The following is a 17,617-nucleotide window of genomic DNA, read 5'->3' as shown; positions in this document are numbered from 1 at the left end:
CATCCAAGCGGTGGGTTTTTTAATGGATCAAAAAACACGGTAGTGGCTCGCGTTAAGTGAACGCGTAGTGCGACCCGACCGTGCTCTTTTACGCGACTTGCGAGCACTCGAGATTATTGGATCTCAGAAACGGTTAAATCGATCGAGTTCTAACTAGGCTCAATCGAAAGCTTGGGGTCGATTTATATTAAAAAACTGCTTTTATTTTTTCTCTACATGTCTTATGAGTGGCGATATCGCGACGCAAAGTCCAAAATGCCAAAATTTCATTTAAGATACGTCGTCGTCGTCATTATCATTGTCGTCAACTTTGTAAGTATCTCTGCGGATAGTGCGGGTGCCGAAAATGAGGGACGAAATTCCATCTCGTGCATCTGCTACCATGGGGCGTTCGCATCGTCACTATAGCATCGTGTATAAGTCACGTGGTTCACCAGTTGCTCGCTCGCGCCACGCGTCAGCTCGCGTGTGATAGTTGAGGTTATATTATAAATGACAGTTTCGTGTACCATTTGAATTTGATGTGTTTATATTTGATAATCGTATCGAGTGTAATTAAAATATCGAGAGAGAAGGGGAGAGAGAGAGAGAGAGAGAGAGAGAGAGAGAGAGAGAGAGAGATTTCTTGAAATACAAAGGTACACAAATAGGTACAGGCATACTAATAGGGACACTTATATCCTATACGAGGCAGAAGAAGTCAGGTCAAAAGATAATGAAGAAGCAGTGGAATGAAAAAAAGAACCTGAAGGTATAATAAAGTGTCTAGATGCAAGAAAATTTTATGTGTACAAATTTTGTTATATGTTACATTTTTATATTCTATGATTGCAGCAGAAAAGCATTGAACATATTGAAAAGGATGCTGAGCAAAGAAATAGACGAAGGGTTTATTAAATGGTTACATGGGGAAAACAGAGATGCTTGAAATCGTAAGAGGATAAGGAGTAGAGCGGGAGAGAATGGGGGTGGAACATCTTTGAGTTTTGGAGAACTGATCGGACAGTACGATGAAAAAGCTCGAGATTCGCATACTGATTCGTGTAAGTGTGTGGGAACTTAAGATTCGCACACGGGAGCCTCAGGTTCGTGTAAGTGTGTGGGAACTTAAGATTCGCACACGGGAGTCTCAAGTTCGCGTGAGTGTGAAGGAATTATTTATAAATAATAGGAGGGTGTCTTAAAGAATTAAAACGGAAGAGAGTAGATAAATAACGCAAAAACAAAAAAAAGAAATTGTAATTGTGGGACTTACTCATTACTGGTTCTCGAACAAATCTGTCGAAATCAAAGGGATTTCTTGACCGGATGGAACGGCACCAAAGTTTACTCGCGCACTGATTCTACATGATAATTTCTTTTAACTACTTTTTTCGTTACCGATTACTAACTAACTCGCTACTAACTCAACTGACAACTGACTATTAACTAACTCTCTTACTCATTGACCAACTAACTGATTTGTTTTCTTCAAGATTTGGTATTATATATACCAATCTTACAAGAGAAGGATCTAGATGTAGGTTCAAATATTCTAATTAGTAGGACTCTTTCAGGATTTTGTGGTGGGTGAATTCTAAGTTTTCTTATTGGAAAAATAGTTTTTCCTCTTTGCCCAATCATACGTTGAATAATCTGTCGAAAGTTTCTCTTTATCGTGCTAGACGTGTGACAGTATTGTTTGCAGATGGAGGAAACGGTTATTTATTTTTTGCTAATGTTTGGATTCTTTATTACTCATTTTTTGTGAACAAACGTGAAACCTTGCTTTGAACCCGAGTTTGTTTTTGTATTTCTACCTTCAAAATTTATTGTTGATTTAATATTCAAAAGAAGTTGAAATTATCAACTTGGTCGTTTCATCCATCCATGTTTGTCATCACGTTTTTAATAGACTAATCTTAGACGCATAAAAAATTATCGGAGACCGTTGAAATGGAATTTCTTTTGTAATCTTATTTGTTTCTTCGAAGAAGAGAAATCGTGGAGTCTGCCGGACGTAACATTATCTTGTCCCTTTTAAATTTAAATAATCTTTCTCTATTGTCTATTAAAAGTAAAATGCCGACAGCTTCATGTGGTCTTCACCTAGAATGAAATTAAAAAGTGCATATAAAACATCACATATATAAATTAATATTCAATATCTTACACTAAATCAGAATCGACACACAATACATATTATTGAAATTCCTTCAACGTTTGCTTATTGTCCAGCAAGCGCAGAATCATCATGTGTGTGAGAGTTACGAATACGTACTTAGTATTCCATTATCAGAACCGACATCCATTCTTGAAGATGTTCGCAAATTGTATAGGCTATTTGCTACTCCTCGTATAAAATGCTACTCCTCGTACAAAATCGCTTCTGCAAGATCGTTTATGTAGAAAAACTTTAAAAGAATCAATAAGATAATTAAATAAAAGCAAAAGACCGTACCTGCTAGGATGCATCGGGGAAGAAATTCTAAGTGACATAAATCCTGTCACTGGATATGGAATTAATATCATGTATAATAATCTTTTTTTTTGGCCTGTGGTCATTTTTTTTCTTTTTCATTATATTCAATGCTTTTCTCCTGCAATCATAGAGTATAAGAATATAACATATAACAAAATTCGTACACATAAAATTTTCTTGCATCTTAGACACTTTATTATACCTTCAGGCTCTTCTCGTTTCACTGCTTCTTTATTTTATCTCTGGACCTGACTTCTTCTGCCTCGTCTAGAGCAGAATAGGAGGGCAATAGGAGTGTCCCTATTAGTATCCCTGTACCTATTTGTGTACCTTTGTATTTAAAGAAATTATAAAAAGAATAAGCACAATTAAATAGAAAGAATAAATTTTAAAAAATTTAGTTTAACTATTTATGTATATAATACAAAACAAAATGTTCTATTTTTATTTATGCAAATTCTTTTATAATTCCTTTAAATATAAAGGTACAATAATACACTTACCCTATCTGTCATTTTATGGCACGATCTTCACGAAACTGTCATCATAATATAACCTCACTGCACATCACTTAGAATGCGTTCCGTTTCATAATACGCATAATACGTATGGTGCATCGTTTATCCTTGTTGTTTGTCAAAATGCATTATGCGCATCATGCATAAAATGGAACATACTCTTAGTGGAAGCTGGCGCGTGGCGCGAGCCACTGGCGATCCACGTGACCCATCAATACACTCACATGTACACTACACATGGTTTGACACGAGCTGGCGCGTGGCGCGAGCAAGGAGGTGCGTGGCGCCCCACTTGCGACCCACGTGACTTTTATGATATATAGTTTTGTAGGGATTTTTTAAGTCGATAATCAGGAAGGGTGCATGTATTTTCTAGCGCTGATAGCGCGTTTTCGGAAAGTGGTCGTATACGATCAATTATTAATTGTATTGTTAGTGATTGTGTCTATTTTTGTCAAGAGTGTTACGTCCGGCGGGGTTTTAAGGAATCGCAGAGCGGGAAAGAAAAGGAATAATAATAAAAAAAATATATATATATATATTAGTTAAGTCATGTATTCTTTAGGTAAAAGCAACCTTATTCGCGAGGGGATGACGGTGTCGGACCGCACGGCCCTCAACTCGACGATCACGGGCCCTTGGTAGTTTGGTTGGGGAGGGGCGCAGTGAACAGGAGACGCGGGTGTCGGGTTGCCCTCTGGCGCAACAACACCCGTGGCTACGATGACCTCCCGAGGGGGTGGGAGCGGCAAGGCTGGCGTGTTAGCAGCGAAGAGCTCCTGAGGTGTCGGGAGAGGCGCTGGTGGTGGCCTTGCTAAGACCGGAGGGGGCGGAGGCAGAAATACCCGGGGGTCAAATACCCCTCCGGATTCGTATTCGGCCTGGAGCCACTTCAACTGAATACGGCGCCCGGCCTGCCACGACCTGCCCATCCTGAGCAGAGGAATGCCATCTCTATAATAGTTGCCAGATAGACGTGTGGCTCGATATATAATACGATTTAAGGAAGTTAGAAGGAGGGCTGTCTTTATTAATAAAGGTAGTTCGGCCGCTATGATCGCTTTACAATAACGCTATCGTGAAAAAGATCGTTTCGATATGGAGAAACGCTTAGACAAATAAAAAAAATGAGAAATAGAGAGAGAGAGAGAGAGAAAGTCTGCGTCCGATCCCTCTGAGGGAACGCAAAAGAACGCTCGCGCAGTGGCGATCAGCGTGACTGCGCTACCGAGGAAGGAACGCGGGCGTCGCAGGTTCTTCTGATGCGCAAGTAAACTCTCCTTTCCTCTGTGTACGCTATCGCGAAAAAGATCGTCTGAATCCCGAGAACGCTTGGATGAAGAGGAGAGAGAGAGAGAGAGAGAGAGAGAGAGAGAGAGAGAGAGAGAGAGAGAGAGAGAGAGAGAGAGAGATTGATTGATTGATTGATCTTTTATTAGCTTTCTCAGCTATTTTCAATACATATATATACAATTTTATGCTACATCATTAAAAACAAACTCTTTTAGCATTCGTTTAAACATTTCTAAACGATTACAATGTTTAACTTCGGGTGGTAATGCGTTATACATTAACACACCCTCATAAAATAAACTTTTTTGCGCGCTTCTTGTTTTTCAAAATTCAATAACAATATCCCCTGTCTGCCTAGTTTCGCGTTCTCCCTCTACTATTCTAAGTCTATTACTAAATTGCTCCGGCATCATATTATTTAAAATCTTAAAAATAAATATGCACGTGTTGTAATACAGCCTTTGTCTTATGGTCATAAATTGCAACGCTTTGTGCATACATTTAACTTTGGTACGTCTGTCACATTGCAATATGACTCTCATAGCTCTATTTTGCGCTTTTTGGAACCTACTTAACTGTGTATCTCCCATATCTATTAGTAGCGTCGCACAATATTCAAAGTGAGGTGCTATAATTGTCTTGTATATCGTACATCTAGTATAAGCCGAGATAAAGTTCCCTATTCTATTTAAAAAACTTATTTTCTTTCCTATTTTCTTTAGCATGTAATCACAGTGACCGCTAAATCTAAGTCTATCATCAATAATTATACCCAAGTACTTTATTATTTCTACACGCTCAATCTCATTTCCATCCAAACAGCTCACAGTAATATTGCCTCTCAATTCTTTTCTTATCCCTCTAACTAACATATATTTTGTCCCCGAATTCATCTTCAGTTTATTAATATTCATCCATTCCTCCACTACGTTAAATGCAATATTCAATTTCCTCTCTACTTCCGCACTACTCTCATCTGTTACATATATTAAGGTATCGTCCGCAAACATTTTTATATTACACATATCCGAGCAAACGTTAACAATATCATTCATATATATTATAAACAACAATGGGCCCAATACCGAACTCCGTATTCCGTAGTCAGTATCTTAGACCATTTATCATTAAATTGAACTTGTTGCATTCTATCTTTTAAGTACGACCTAAACCATTCTAGAACTGTTCCTGTAATACCATACTGGTATAATTTCTCTAATAATCTTTCTCTATCAATTGTCTCGAAAGCTCGTTTAAAATCTACAAAAATAACTCCTACTATTTGTCTCTCACTAATAATCAATTTCCATTCATCTATAACTGTTTGAATTGCTGTTTCACACGAATAATTTTTCCTGAAGCCCGACTGATGTTCCGTTATGATATTATTACTTTCTAGGTAGACCTCAATTTGCTTTTTAACTATTATCTCTAATACTTTTTCATATATTGGTAATATATTAATAGGCCTATAATCACTTGCCCTCTTAGGTTTCTCTATTTTTGGTATTGGAATTATCATGGATGTTTTCCACTCTTTTAAAAAACAACCCTCACTCAATGACTTATTTATTATATCACAATATTCCTCTCCAATGACACAAGACATCGTTTTTAATATATCGCTAGTTATTCCTTCTTCTGTGCCTTTCTTTTTTGGTAATTCCCTAATAATTATTTTTACTTGTTCTGTCGTAATTGACTCAAATTTTTCTAGCTCTCCTTTCTTTTCAATACAATAAATAGTTCTCTTATTTGTGCTCGTTGTATAATTCTTATCTATAGATTTTATTATGTCTTTAATACTTTGTATATAATATAAGTTAAATTTATCAGCTATATCACACTCTATATTATTGTCTAATATTTAAAAATCTATTTTTCCTACAACTTTCACGCCTATTGGACCTCGTACGCAAGCAAAAAGGTTAACAGATTCAAGACAAAAGGAACGCTAATATAATACTGTATACAACAATCTAACACGACTAATAGTGCGTGATCAAGCAGCGTACAAGTAGAAATTATAAAATATGATAAGCATAAATATAATATAAATTAGGATGAGCACAGACGTGGCGAGGTGACGAAGTGAGCCGACTTAGCAAAAGTGGGAACGCAATAAAGCAATTACTATTACAGGACTTAAATTAATCAGTAAGTGTAGAACTTAAAACGCAGGCAACATACACAGTAGAGCAGTCACGAGTGCACGCAGAATAAGTATAAGTGGGTAAAGCGAGAAAAGAGAACTTGAAGCAGTGAAGTACTAATGAGACTAATGTAAACCATTCAATGGCTGACTAATAAAGTAAGGTCAAATCTAACTTAAAAGCAAAATTAATTAGCAAGCCATTACAAGTATAAGCAAAGTAAGCACGAAGTGACAGCTAAAGCAAGCAAAAAGCGATCAAGAACGAATGAAGATCTTAGAAGGTAGCCAAGAAGTGTGTCATAGTGACATGATCAGGAAGGAAATGCCAGATGGAACGGAAGGAGCAAGTCATACTAACCTATCAAGGTCAGCTACCGAGTTCACTCGAATGACAGGCTCGCCATCCAAGCGCCTAACGTTAACACAACCCCCACCGACCCAAACATATCGATATGATCTCTCCTTAGCAGCCCGCTTAGCTTGCTTCAGCAATTCATAAATATCTTTGGGAAGCAGCTCATTCACATAAATATTCGCGCCAGAATCATTCTCACATATATCACTCTGCACTAGTACACGGCACGCACGCTTCTTTGAGATGACAACATCTCGAACGGCGGCAGAGGCAAGGGTGATAAAAAGTGAGACGGAGGCAGAGACCGGCGAAGGATGACTCTGAGACTCTCCACGACGCGACTCACGAGTGACGGCCCTAACATCCAAAATATGACACGACAACTCAGGGATGTCAAGCTTTGTGAACACATTGCGCACAAGAGCCATGGAGGTAATAGACATTACGGATGGGACACCCGATATGATTAGCACATTGTTAGTTTGACTGTGCGAAGCTGGTCTAGACGATTCCCAAAATTTTCTCATGTCGCCGACATCACGCGCAAGTGCAGCACAACTCTGCTCTAACGAAGAGATACGCTGACTGTTTCTCTCCACATTACCAGCAATGACATTCAGTTGGTTGAGCTTGGTATTAAGCTCCTGGTTAGTGCGCCTTTGTTCCTCAATAAAAGCTGAGAATTTGGCATCAGACACCCTATGTTGTTCTACTAATTTCTGCAGAAGTTCGTTGATTGAAACCTTAACGCCCGCCAGTGGCTGCGGCTGCGACAGTGACGAAGAACTAGCGCTCGCGTGAGTTGTCATATTTCCAAAATTAAATGGTTGCAACGCGTCAGTTACCTCTGGCGTTAAAGGCGTGCTTAACGAAGCCGACAACGATTTGCAGCACTCATCGGCATACCTGGTGACAGAGTAGGACTTTACACAGCCCGGGTGAAACACCCTCCCGCACTCACACCCAACCGATGCAGTAGCAATCGGTTTATTACACCGAGCACACACGGGCTTCATAAGGATACTAACGCACTAATTAACTAGCTACTATAATTATATACACAATTCAAACGCAAAAAATGCACGAAATCGGTTGCACAGTCTATATCTATTAAAACTTCATAATACTCGTTGAGGGCCAACTCGAACACACGGTAGATGCGGAGATCACGCAAAGCACACGCCGCAGGTGCGGTGGGGACAGCGAGACGAAACACAGAGATAAGCGGCCAGCGGAAGCAGTGCGTGCGCAGGAGAGACGGCAATGGAGATGACACGACAGAAAGAATAATCCAGAAGTCCACGCGTCCAAACCAGAAAACGGCCAGAAACACCAATTAAAGGCTAAGTGGACACTCGCCAAGAATGGAAAGGCCTTTCACCGCGAGACTGCAAAAAGAAAGCCCCGAGGGGCAGCAACCAGCAGTAACAAGCACAGAAATACGGAGCAAGAAAAGCACGTCTGTACGCAGTACTCACCTGGCAGAGAGAGAGAGAGAGAGAGAGAGAGAGAGAGAGAGAGAGAGTCTGCATCCGATCCCTCCGAAGGAACGCAAAAGAGCACTCGTGCAGTGGCGATCGGCGAGGCTGCGCTATCGGTGAAGGAACGCGGGCGTCGCGGGTCCTCCCGATGCGCAAATGAACTCCCCTCTCCTCCGTGTAACTCTCCGAGAGGTGAGGAAAAGAGAGAGAAAGAAAAAGGAAAATAAAATAAGATAATTCGCTCGAAGGTAAGAATGAATTACTCACTTTATGAAAAAAACTATTATATGTCGGAACTAGCACCTTCACAAAATTATGTCGCGTTCGCTCGCAACCGAATCTAAATTAACAGAAAAGTATAAAATAATTAGGTGCGGAACTTGCCACCTCGATTCACATAAAATAATATTTTTTTGAGTTCACAGAGAACCTAAGACCGAAAACGCGAATTTGATTTTCCTCGGAAATCATCTCAGTTCAATAACGCGAATCTATTTTCACTCGGGAATAATCTATAGTTAATGCGCGAGTAAATCTTCACTCAACAGCTTAATCCGAAATGAGAAGTCACTCAGAGATAATCAAAGTCAGAAATCACAAGCTAATTTGCACTCAAACGGCTAAGTCCGGAAAGCGCGAGTTTATCTCAAAAATATTCTAAGTCCGAAGACGTAAATTTCTCTCTGTGTGACTGGCTACGTACTCTATCGAAATCGAGGAATCAAATCCGGATTTCGCCGAAAATCCCGCCTTATACTCAAAAGTGAGGATGATCGGGGGTGAAGGGCTATGAACAGCGGATCGTAAATGCCTTGACGCCTGTCAACTAATTCGGTAATTAGTTGACTATTGTTTTTAATTCTGCTTTTGTCAAATGAGATCCTGTCTCCGTGCTCATATTCCTCACTCGCGCAGCGTGCAACTGTCGCCCGTTCTTGTTAATCAGCCGCATTCCTGATTCGCGTTTTTCACAACGGATTTCGGGATATGAGATCTCGCAACCACGGAGCGTGCTCCTCCTCGTGCCCAAAATCTATCGAAGCCATTAATTAATTAATTAAGGGTGTTCGGGCCCCGCTGCCCCGCGGCAAGCATCCCTGCGCGATTGTAGATGCACCGGCGCACACGAGAGGAGAGGCCTGCCCCCTCTCTAACGAGTTATTAATGTAGTAACCAATTAATCAATTTACGCGGTTACCATTAACAATCTGGGACCGAGGCGCTTCGGAAGGAACTGGCTAAGGGGAGGATCGCTCCGCTTTTGGAATTTTTTCGCTATCTATAATGGTTTGCCAGCAATTAATACTCTTGATTAAAGCATGCGTGCAGCCGGTGTGGACCGCTTGCAGCGCGTGATACCCTGGGTCCGGCTGCGGGAGCGCGTGAACATGTCAGCGCCTGGTTACCATGGTAACGCGTTTCGCGACACGACGCTTCGCATGTTCGTGACGGACGGCGCGAAATACAGCCGGACGTAACAAGAGATACGGTAGTGGCTTGCATTGTTGTTTGTATGACGAAATTTGTAGTTTTCAGCGAAATGGTAATTTTATACGTTATTTTATAAACGTCTTAAGTAAATTTTATTTTTTTATGTCACTGACTAGTATAAATGTCTGGATATGTCAAAAATCTGGAAATACAGAATATGATTATTTGAATCTATTTATATATTTGTGCGTTACTTTTTCATAAATTGATAACACTATAAAAAGAGAATTGAAATGTGTATTATTATCTATATATTTATTGTAACCTCTTGCTTAATGCATCTTCGATATCTTCTTGATGACATGTTCAGGTGTTTGTGCCAGTCATTGTATATTTGTAGTCAATTTATAAAAATTTATATTATTGATAAAACTTAGATAAATATAATTTGAATTTTATTTTGCTGCGTTTAATGTTAATAATCTTATTAATTTATACAGGTGAAGGATTTTTGGACTCGTGCTGGCTTGTACATTTTTTTTCTTTGTGCAATAATGTGAGTATATATATATAAAGAATATTTATAAATTTAATAATTATGATAATATGTAATATATATAATTTTATATTATTAAGGTAATTGGTGGTTTGCATAGAAGACGATCTAAAGGAGATAAAGGATTTTAAAATTATTGAAATGTAAGTAATAAAATTATAAATATGTATAACCTACATAGCAAATATATTTGAGATATAATCAAAATATCTTTGTACTTACAATACAATTTTAAATCAATTTTAAGGTATTTCGTTTTAAGTATAGGATTAAAGATTAAAATAAATATAAAAAGATTAATATATGATTATGACATTTTATTATTTTGAAGATATTTTAGTTCTTAAGATATTTTGACAGTGTTACGTAACAGATATTTTAACATATAAAAATATCTCTGTGAATATATTTTGTTGTGTGATTGTTGCTACACAACAGATTTCGTTAACGGTATCATACATTTTTATTCTCTTTGTCTATTGTAAGTTTGTATAACTCATGCAGCAAAATATATTTGAGATTTTAAATTAGTTTTAAAGTATCAGGTACTTATAAAATTTCCAGGACATTATTTGATATCTCGTATTGTCTGTATGTAAAATGATATTCTGGAACATTTGCTTTAAGTTTATTTGTAAACCAATAAGATATAATTTAATTAAATATAAGATTTTAAGATAAGAATAAACATAAAAATTAAATATCTTGGAGATAGATATTTTAGAAGTATCCTTAAAATATTTTGATGACTTGTAGCTATGCAATAAATATTCTAATATATAGATATTTTTGAGATATTTCTGTGTTTTGTTGTGTGGTTATGCACAAAAAATATATTTTAAGAAGATAAATTGTTACTAATTATTATATTAAAAGCTTTAAAGCATGTGAAATGAATTATATATTATTTGATATTTGGTCTAAACTGTATTTTTAAATGCAATTTTTATAGATAAATTTTAATTATGAATTAAAATCTCACTAATTATCTATTTATATTTATTTGTTATATTCTCAAGATATACGGTAGTAGCTTGCCCCAAGTGAACGCGAAGCGACGTCTACTAAGCTGGCATAGCCACTTTAGCATAATCGATTAAACTTACGCAAAAATTTAGTGCTCTTTAATTGCTAATTTGTTATTTAAATCTTGATTTTTTATAACTAATTATTTGTAATTATTTACCCCAATCCCGATTTATTTGCTCCATTTTGAAACACTAAAACCACTCCTAAAGTTATTCCCTCGAAAAAAATATTCTAATAATTAAAATAACAAGGTTTTTCGATTGATAACGCTTCTGAGATTTTGTTGTTTACCGTTCATAATAAATCTGATTTTGTTACTTCAGCCTTAACCTTTGAAAACCACCCCTAGCTACTGTACATTAGCACAATACCTTAAAATTTTTTTTCTTTGTGCAATAATGTGAGTATATATATATATAAAGAATATTTATAAATTTAATTACAAATTATTAATATCTTCTCGATTGACAGTGTTTCTTAGGCTGACATTCATAGTCGAATCTTATTTAAAGATCGTCTCAAGCAATGTCTTAAGGTGCTAATACGGCTCTGTGGTTAGCTGATGGCATCTTAAGACAGTACTTAAGATGATCTTAAATATGAGATCCGACTATGAATATTGGCCTTAGAATTTATTACTCCCGAAATACATCGGATAATAATTTGTTGCTAATTGCTGTTTATGTAAAATTGCGTGGCTGTGCTAGATTCGACTCAAGAATAAGTATTTATTACTTGCGAAATACATCGGATAACAATTTGTTGCTAATTGTTTATCGCAAAATTGCGTGGTTGTGCTAGATTCGACTCAAAAATAAAGTTAAAAAATTTGTTAGTCAGCGGATTTCTTCTCTAATGTCTTTCTAGATTTTGTTGCTCGCGAAATATGCCGATTAATAATTTATTGCTAATTATTTATCGCAAAATTGCGTGACTATACTAGATTCGACTCAAAAGGTTAAAGATGAAGTAAAGATGAATTAAAAGTACTATATGCTCATGAGACGAATCTAGTACAGCAATCTAGCCACGCAATTTTGCAATAAACAATTAACAATAAATTATTAACTGGCATATATCGAGAGCAACAAAATCTAGGAACACATTAGAGAAGAAGTTCACTGAGTAACAAATTTTTTAACTTTATTCTTGAGTCAAATCTAGCACAACCACGCAATTTTGCGATAAACAATTAGCAACAAATTGTTATCCGATGTATTTCGCAAGTAATAAATTCTAAGAGACGCTGTCAATTAAGATATCTCACTAATTTAATCCTAGAACACGCACAGCGGTCTTTGTGAACCCAAAGCGATTTCTTCTTCTTGCTGCTTTGTCTACAGCGTCGTCTGAGAAATCAGACTGACGGAGAAAAAATATTTGTTATTATTATATTATAACGTTGAACGGTTGCCAGCGTCAGTCGTCTTTCGGCAACGAAAACAAAGAAATATAAACTTTTGCTTGGGGTCTCAGTGACCCCAAAGCGTGATAACGCAATTTTTTTAACAAATTAAAAATATACAACTTTGTAGTTAAGTTGATTATCTTACAAGTATTATCATTGGTCTAGTTTCCACCGATGCATTAATTCGCACCTAGTACGGCGTAGAACCAGATGTCAATCGATGAAAACGTGACTGAGTGCGCTGATTTCACTCTTGTTTCGATCCACACGCTTCGTGGGAGTGGTAGCGAATTGACACCAAATTTAGTCTGTGGAAACGGTTGAAACAGGATCGAAGCCAACCTTTACTTTTTAGTATAACAGTTACCGTTTATTACATTATATTTTCTCAAAAAGGAATCTAACCTTAGTAATTAAAGTGGAAAATAAACGAGATATAATTTTCAGTTTTTTGACACTTTAGTGTATGTAGGCTATTCAAAGGTTATGTTTGTTAATATTCAACAAGTTAAGTTAAGTTGGCTCCATTGAAATATCAATTTTCCTCACTTCTACTTAACTTTCAGTGGAAACCGACATTAAATTCGATTCGCATCGGAACAGGATCGGATTGAAGATTACGGTGGAAACTAGACAATTGTTGTTGAGAATTATAAGTTTTATGTATTATTATATGGGTACAGTTCCAAAAAGGATAATCCTCCGATCGCGCTGAAATTTTAACCAAAGCTCACTCTTGATTAGAAAAGAAAGTTCTTAAAAGGACTTTTGGCGACAAAGCCTCGTTTGCCTTTCAGCCCCCTTTAAAGTTTTTACAGTTCTTACTAAATATCTCAGAAAATATTGATTTTAGAGAGAAAAGTTTGAAACAAAAAATGAAGCTTATAAAAAGCTCTACAAAAAAGGTTATATACATTTTTTACGTAAACCTATTATTTTGGCTGTTATGACCCAAAATAACTCGCAACTCGAAAAAAAATTGTATTGGAAAACTGCAAACACATGTGAACTTTACTTTGTTTGCAATGTGTACATGGGTTAGCGACTTGGACGGGGTGAATGCGGGAGGGGGGCCAAAGGCGCGCGCGCGCGCGCGCGCGTGTGTGTGTGTGTGTGTGTGTGTGTGTGTGCAAAGCATTCTCTGCACCACATGGGTTTGCGACTTTATAAATGGAAAAAACTATGAAAAAATTATGAAACTACTCACCAATTTTATGTCGCTATTTGGTTAATGTGAAAATATTGGAAACGAACAGTGTGGAAAGTCGCAAATTCATGCGGTACTATATAAGCGTGGACATCATTTATTTTACGTAAAACATTGATATTATGTATCATATTTATGAAACGTAAAGTAAATGACGTCCACGCTTGTACAGTACCACATAGGTTTGCAACTTTCTACGCTGTTCATTTCCAATATTTTCGCATTAATCAAATATCGACTTAAAAATGTGTGGGTTAGGTTAGAAAAAATTACGGGGAGGGGGTGCAGGGCGAAGCCCCTCCCCCGCCCACGCGTTTTCTGCACATCTCTTTGTGAATTTCCATGCGAAATGAGATTCTTATTATATACGTACTCATTTGAATTTGGCGCACTTCTGCCCAGAGCATCCCTGGCGGGAGGGTGCGGAAGGGGGGGGGGCGAAGGCCCTACTTGCATCCCCCCCCGCGTGTGTGTGTGTGTGTGTGTGTGTGTGTTCTGTATACCACGCTTTTTCTATACCTATTTTTTACGCTAATATTTTCCGAGATATATAATGAAAACTTAAAAAATTTTGATTAAAAAAATGCTTTTTTTCTTTATAACAGCCAAAATAATAGGTTTACGTAAAAAATGTGTACAAACTTTTTTGTAGAACTTTTTATGAGCTTCATATTTTTTCAAACTTTTTTCTCTAAAATCAATATTTTCCGAGATATTTAGTAAGAACTGTAAAAACTTTGAAGGGGGCTGAGGGGCAAACGAGGCTTTGTCGCCAAAAATCCTTTTAGGGACTTTCTTCTCTAATCAAGGATGAGCTTTGGTTAAAATTTCAGCGCGATCGGAGGATTATCCTTTTCGGAACTTTATCCTTCGAATTTAAAAGCAATGTCGTTATAAAAAAAATTTAGTAAATCAACGTGAACAAAAGCGAAAACGTTATTTAATAAATTCTCAGTGTGAATGAGAGAGACAAATACCCCATTCTGATCGCAAATGGATATATAATAAACAATATTACAACAAAAAGTTTAAATCTAGTGTTATAAAAAAGAATATTCAAAGTATTTTAAAAAAATACGAAGTTTTGGTAAAAAAATTACATACATATGCGTAATCCCGTGACAATAACGGATATTGTGAATAAACTGGATATTAATAAATTGATTAATAAAATTGAAAGACGATTAGAAGCTGAAAGGATTTTGCGTTGGTCTACGCATATTAGAAATAATTATATTCACAATATGTATAAAATATTAGCTGTATTGAAAAAAAAGGCTGAAGTACACTTAACTCTTGTTACTAAGTGTTTAACAATTGATGATAAATTACATGCGTTATGTGGTATATCGGGTCATACAGTTTCATCCGAAAATTATTTTATCGATTCTACATATAGTGAACAATTTATTTCATCGCAACCTTTATAACAAACGTGAAAGATCAAATTATAAATGTATTACCTTTGGTAGAAGCACAAGCTAAAAAAGCATGGTGGTGCAATACTTCGTGTAAAATTGATTCACTTGTAATTGATTGTTATAAAAAATTTCTCGAATATCTCAATAAATACATGTACTTTAAAGAAAATACCAGAACTATTACGCAAGGTTTGTCAAAAATGTACAGTAAACGGTTTGACTGACAAATTAGGTCATACACAGGCTTTTTACATTAATCTAAACCTTTGCAAAGCGATGTCTCTTTCTATTCAGTTATTATCACCTCATTTTCCAAAAGTGAGATTTATTAAACGTTTGATTTATCGAATGAGAGCAGACTATCAAAAGTTAATAAATCTAGAAAAGGCTTTAAATTCTGGTGATATCGATACATTAAATGAACTTATAACTTTGGCCCAAAATCGAGCATGTACAAACATCATCAAAGTTTAACTGATTTGAGTAATGATGGTATTATTTCTAAATATAGCAAAGCATTTAAGGCGTTGATTAAACGTTCCATGGACACACCTCGATATGTTTGTGTTTCATGTGAGAGACTTTGCTATAAGAGAAGTGTATCTGAAATTGGTAAGGTTAAAACACAATTAGATATTCCAATTTGGAGAGATTTAATGGCACATATAAAAAATCTAAATCTTAATTTGCAATACATATGTCTTTATTGCCAAAGAAAATTCCGTAACGGATTAATGCCTGCTTATTGTATTTTAAACAATCTATTTATCCAAAATGTTCTCAAAGTAATATCCTCTCTTAATTTATTCGAAAAAATGTTAATACAAAGGGCTAAAGCATTTAAAACTGTTGATAAAATGGGAATTGTGGTAAATAAAAGGTTGCCTCATAGGCACCCATACAGCACAAAGCTCCCAGGGAGTTCATTTTGCTGAGCTCCCGAGGAGCTTACAAAATTCGACAAAACAAGCTCCCAGGAAGTTCATTTTGCTGAGCTCCCGAGGAGCTTACAAAATTCGACAAAACAAGCTCCCAGGGAGTTCATTTTGCTAAGTTCCCGAGAAGTTTACAAAATTCGTCAAAACAAGCTCCCAGGAAGTTCGTTTTGTTGAGTTTCTGAGAAGCTTACAAAATTTGACAAAACAAGCTCCCAGGGAGTTCATTTTGTTGAGCTCCGGGGGAGCTTTCAAAATTCGACAAAACAAGCTCCCAAGGAGTTCATTTTGCTGAGCTCCCGAGAAGCTTACAAAATTTGACAGAACAAGCTTCCAGGGAGTTCATTTTGCTGAGCTCCCGGGGAGCTTACAAAATTCGACAAAACAAGCTCCCAAGGAGTTCATTTTGCTGAGCTCCTGAGAACCTTACAAAATTTGACAGAACAAGCTCCCAAGGAGTTCGTTTTGCTGAGTTTCCGAGAAACTTACAAAATTCGACAAAACAAGCTCCTAGGGAGTTCGTTTTGCTGAGTTTCCGAGAAGCTTACAAAATTCGACAAAACAAGCTCCCAGGGAGTTCGTTTTGCTGATCTCCCGAGAAGCTTACAAAATTCGACAAAACAAGCTCCCAGGGAGTTTGTTTTGCTGAGTTTCCGAAAACCTTACAAAATTCGACAAAACAAGCTCCCAGAGAGTTCGTTTTGCTGAGTTTTCAAGAAGTTTACAAAATTTGACAAAACAAACTCCCAGAGATTGAACATATCGGGTAAATTAATGTACTGCATGTATAGTCATATAGCCGCGAGTAGTTCGCAAGATCGCCACTAGGCGAAGGCACGGCGCTCCTCCTTCTCGTGAGAAAATTTACGCCAAAGGCTTATAAAAGAAAACCATCACTCACGGCTTACCTAGCAGTTAGTACTTCACTAACAGCAAAGTGTAACATATATTGTTTTTATTACACGAAAAGAGTTCGTAGGCCTTCGCAACTCAGAGAGAGCTTCCGAAAATTGAGAAAATATAAAAATAAAATTCTTTCCGGCAGCTCCATGTCCGCTTTTGAGAACTCCCTGAGAGCTTTATTTAAGCTCGCAGGGAGTTCAGAAATAATGTTTTAAGAACTCCCTGCAAGCTTCAAAATAATTCCCGTAAAGCTTCTATATAAGCTCCCTGATAGTTTCATCTAAGCTCTCAGGGAGCTCCCAGAAGCGGACATAAGAGCTCCCGGAAAGCTTATATAGAAATTTCCCGAGAATTATTTTGAAGCTCTTAGGAAGCTTGTATAAAAGCTTCCCGGGAATTACTTTGAAGCTCGCAGAGAGCTCTTAAAACATGATTTATAAACTCCCTGCGAGCTCAAATGAAGC

At 36.9% G+C, this 17,617-nt stretch overlaps 1 protein-coding gene and 1 long non-coding RNA gene across 2 annotated transcripts in view; both read right to left on the bottom strand.

Annotated features, from left to right (window-relative positions):
* Positions 1-17,617, bottom strand: part of LOC105833487 — a 59,735-nt gene that overhangs the window by 19,271 nt on the left and 22,847 nt on the right. The gene's annotated exons all lie outside the window — the stretch shown is intronic.
* On the bottom strand, positions 1,359-3,464 carry LOC114254367. Its single transcript, XR_003625734.2, has 3 exons — positions 2,441-3,464; positions 2,261-2,368; positions 1,359-2,088 (listed from the first exon to the last, which is right to left on the bottom strand). It is a non-coding gene; the product is annotated as an uncharacterized LOC114254367 (long non-coding RNA).

This window comes from Monomorium pharaonis, chromosome 4, assembly GCF_013373865.1.
Source record: "Monomorium pharaonis isolate MP-MQ-018 chromosome 4, ASM1337386v2, whole genome shotgun sequence".
Taxonomy (NCBI): Eukaryota; Metazoa; Arthropoda; class Insecta; order Hymenoptera; family Formicidae; genus Monomorium; species Monomorium pharaonis.
The sequence above is the reverse complement of the archived record's forward strand: the minus strand, read 5'-3'. Positions and strand labels throughout refer to the sequence as shown.